The 4410-nt window shown below is 36.6% G+C and overlaps 1 long non-coding RNA gene across 1 annotated transcript; it reads left to right on the top strand.

Moving 5' to 3' along the window:
- Positions 1–992: 992 nt before the first annotated feature.
- Positions 993–2602, top strand: LOC131179319 (uncharacterized). The gene is made up of 2 exons (XR_009148337.1): positions 993–1644; positions 1777–2602. It is a non-coding gene; the product is annotated as an uncharacterized LOC131179319 (long non-coding RNA).
- Positions 2603–4410: the final 1808 nt, after the last annotated feature.

Below are 4410 nucleotides of genomic sequence, written 5' to 3'. Positions count from 1 at the left end.
CCATGCCTTTTTGGGGGTCCTTGCATCCTTAATGCGTTGCAACAATTCATCCTCCATTGAGATTGACAAAGCATACATAGCTTTATCAAACTTGACCTTCCATTTCTTAAGGTCTTTGGAATTTGTTGGGGGCGACATTTCAGCTCCTCTAACGATGTCCCACAAATCTTGACCAAGCAGATAAAATTGCATACGAGTACTCTAAGTGCTATAATTATAATTATTAAGTTTTTCTAAAGTGCTTACTAGAGTTAACAAATCCACCATATTGACTTGGTTATTTTCTCTAATTAATTAACCAAGTTTGGTCCCTAACCAATAAGCTCCACAGTCCCAGACTGTCTAAAAGCATAATCTCCTTCGATCCCTAATCGATAACTGATAGTGCCACTCCTTGGCAACTTAACATGATTCTGACTCTCGGCTTTTTAGAAGACCTGGTCCTAGACCAATGCATTCACAACCCAACTGTGTCCGATAGAGTCTCCTCTTATAACAATTGAATTTTCACGATCCCTGATTGTTGGCTCTAATACTGATCCCTTGACCACCTGCTCTGATATGAGCAAAACTTCGAATAGCACCACAATTAATGGTCCTAGACCGTCAAGCTCTAATACCACTTGTCGGGTATCTTTATACTCAGATACCACTTATTGAAAATTGGAGGATGAGAAAGATGGACTTAAATGAAACTTTATTATGGAGGACTAAACTAAAATTTTACAACTCATAAGAAACCTCACAACACACTTCTTTATTTTCACTCATTCACGCCAACACGCTTAACACACACAAGACTCTCTCTTGGACACTCACACACATTCACGTGTACACAGTCACACGCAAATGTTCCTCACATTCTCTCTTAGACTTGTACACCCTTGCACTTAGACACAGCATACACATGCACATCTATTTATACTAGCATATAGGCAGTCTTGAGCGTTGGTAATAGGCTTCTCCAAGTTGGTAATGAATCTTCTTCAAGCTTCTTCAATGGCGATCTATACTTGATAATTAAGGAAGAGAATTCTAGAAAGACAAGAGGCGGTTCTCATACTTAAAGACCAAGCAAGAAAATTTTAGATTAATGGAGAGAGAGAGAGAGAGAGAGAGAGAGTTGGTGATGATACCCTTTGATTTGACTCCTAAATAACACCCTTTGATTTCAACTTGTCTTTCCAACTTGGACTTTCTTTTTCTTCTTGTACTTCTACCGTTTCTTCCACTTCAACTTGTCCCTGCCTCATAACTTCATCTTTAATTTCTTCTTTATTTGAAGACCATGAAAACTCCACTAAACTGGAAATATAATGTACTTCTCGCACTTCCTCCCTACATTATTTTTCAATGCTTCTTTCTCTTCTTCACGGTCAAATTTCTCAATTAATGTCAATGCAAAAGTGAATTCCCTATCTTCTTCCACAAACAAGCTTAGAGCTACCTCATCAATACTTGGACTTGCATTCGATTGATGAATTCTTACTTCGTCAAAGTCAATTTCTTCTTCTAATGAAACTTCTTCAAAGAAGTTTGCGGCTGTTAAGTCCCCTTTTTCTTTCACTTTCAACTAACTTCATTGTAGTGAAGGATGCTTCCATATCCCATTCTCGTCCTGACATTGCTTATGCTGTTAGTGTGGTAAGTCAGTTTATATCTTCCTTAACTGTTGCTTGGGAAGCCTTGGGACAAATCTTGTGTTATCTAAAGGGCGCTCCAGAAAGAGATTTGTTATATGGTAATCATGGGCATTTGAATGTTGAATGTTTTCAGATATCGACTGGGCTGGATCTAAGGTTGACAGGAGGTCAACTACTGGATATTGAGCTTTTGTTGGGGGAAATTTGGTGTCTTGGAGAAGCAAGAAGCAAAGTGTAGTTTTTCAATCTAGTGTTGAATCAGAATACAAAGCCATGGCACAATCAGAATGTAAGGTAATGTGGATACTTCAATTACTAGATAAGACAGGTTTTAAGACCTCATTGCCTGTGAAATTATGGTATGATAATCAAGCTGCTCTCCATATTGCTTCTAATCATAAGCGGACCAAATATATTGAGATTGATTGTCACTTTATTCGTGAAAAGATTCAATAACAGATCATCTCAACAGGACACATCAAAACTGGAGAGCAGTTAGGAGATATTTTCACAAAAGCTCTGAATGGAGCTAGGATTGACTACATTTGTAACAAGTTGGACATGATTAACATCTATGTTCTAACTTGAGGGGGAGTGTTATGGAAAGTCAATCACTATATTATTTCTCTGTATATTCTGTATTCTATATTTCTATTTAGGATTTCTTATTTAGGATTTCTTCTTAATTAGTAAAACATAATTATAGGAATCAATTGTATATATATACCTATGTACAGATTAATTGAAATTAAGGAGAATCATCTCTTTCTACAGTATTTTTGCAACAATTTGTTCTGTCCTTTGATTCATCGTAGTTATGTTGGTGGTGAGCTCCCCCTTTTTGCCAACTCCTTCATGGTTGACATATTTGCCATCCTTCTTGGTTTGATCTTCCCCTAGTTCTTAATCTTGCAACTTTTAGATCCTTCTCCTTGCTTCTCTTATTACTGAAGAAAGCCTTCTCATTTTCTTTGACTAGGACTTTAGATATTTGATTGTCTAAAGCCTCCTGATTAGCTAAAATATTTTCTAATTCATTCAAATTTGGCTCTTTAGCCCATCCATGGGTTGCCACAACAAGAGCATTGAACTCAGGGCGCAATCCATGGATTATGATTCTCCTCATTCTAGTCTCAAAAATTTGATTTTAAGGATCCAATTTTAAAATTTCTTGACATAAAGATTTAACTTTAGTGAAATACTCACTCATCTTCATGTCTTATTACGAGATTGATAATAGCTCATTCTCGAGTTGTTGCAGCTTTGCTTCATTCTCCAAACAAATAACTCAGCTAAAGTATCCCATGCCTCTTTGGGGGTCCTTGCATCCTTAATGCGTTGCAACAATTCATCCTCCATTGAGATTGACAAAGCATACATAGCTTTATCAGAATTGACCTTCCATTTCTTAAGGTCTTTGGAATTTGTTGGGGGCGACATTTCAGCTCCTCTAACGATGTCCCACAAATCTTGACCAAGCAGATAAAATTGCATACGAGTATTCTAAGTGTTATAATTATAATTATTGAGTTTTTCTAAAGTGCTTACTAGAGTTAACAAATCCACCATATTGACTTGGTTATTTTCTCTAATTAATTAACCAAGTTTGGTCCCTAACCAATAAGCTCTACAGTCCCAGACTGTCTAAAAGTAGAATCTCCTTCGATCCATAATCGATAACTCATAGTGCCACTCCTTGGCAACTTGACATGATTCTGACTCTTGGCTTTTTAGAAGACCTTGTCCTAGACCAATGCGTTCACAGCCCAGCTGTGTCCGATAGAGTCTCCTCTTATAAGAATTGAATTTTCACGGTCCCTGATTGTTGGCTCTAATGCCAATCCCTTGACCACTTGCTCTGATATGAGCAAAACTTCGAATAGCACCACGATTAATGGTCCTAGACCGTCAAGCTCTAATACCACTTGTTAGGTATCTTTATGCTCTAATACCACTTGTTGGGTATCTTTATACTCAGATACCACTTATTGAAAATTGGAGGATGAGAAAGATGGACTTAAATGAAACTTTATTATGGAGGACTAAACTAAAATTTTACAACTCATAAGAAACCTCACAACACACTTCTTTATTTTCACTCATTCACGCCAACACGCTTAACACACACAAGACTCTCTCTTGGACACTCACACATATTCACGTGTACACAGTCACACACAAATGTTCCTCACATTCTCTCTTAGACTTGTACACTCTTGCACTTAGACACAGCATACACATGCACATCTATTTATACTAGCATATAGGCAGTCTTGAGCGTTGGTAATAGGCTTCTCCAAGTTGGTAATGAATCTTCTTCAAGCTTCTTCAATGGCGATCTATACTTGATAATTAAGGAAGAGAATTTTAGAAAGACAAGATGCGGTTCTCATGCTTAAAGACCAAGCAAGAAAGTTTTGGATTAATGGAGAGAGAGAGAGAGAGAGAGAGTCGGTGATGAATTTTTTCAATAGAGGGCTCCAGGCTTTTCCCTAGAATGTTTGAATCTTTACCATGATGTGAATGTTTAGTTTAAATTATACATTTAGAATTGCACAAGAATCTAGATAGTTAAAGAGACTATTTATGTATTTAATATCAAACTTTTTGAGTCCAACGTTTAATCTTGTTTAATTATTTTTCTTAAGTGGTAGGAAGAACTTTTTTTTTCTATTAGAGTCACTCTAGTTGATTTTTCACTGGAGGTTATGGATTTTATAGGAAGACTACATAATTAATATTATTATTTTAGTCTAATTTTAGTATT

Source organism: Hevea brasiliensis, chromosome 4 (genome assembly GCF_030052815.1).
Source record: "Hevea brasiliensis isolate MT/VB/25A 57/8 chromosome 4, ASM3005281v1, whole genome shotgun sequence".
NCBI lineage: Eukaryota > Viridiplantae > Streptophyta > Magnoliopsida > Malpighiales > Euphorbiaceae > Hevea > Hevea brasiliensis.
The sequence above is the reverse complement of the archived record's forward strand: the minus strand, read 5'-3'. Positions and strand labels throughout refer to the sequence as shown.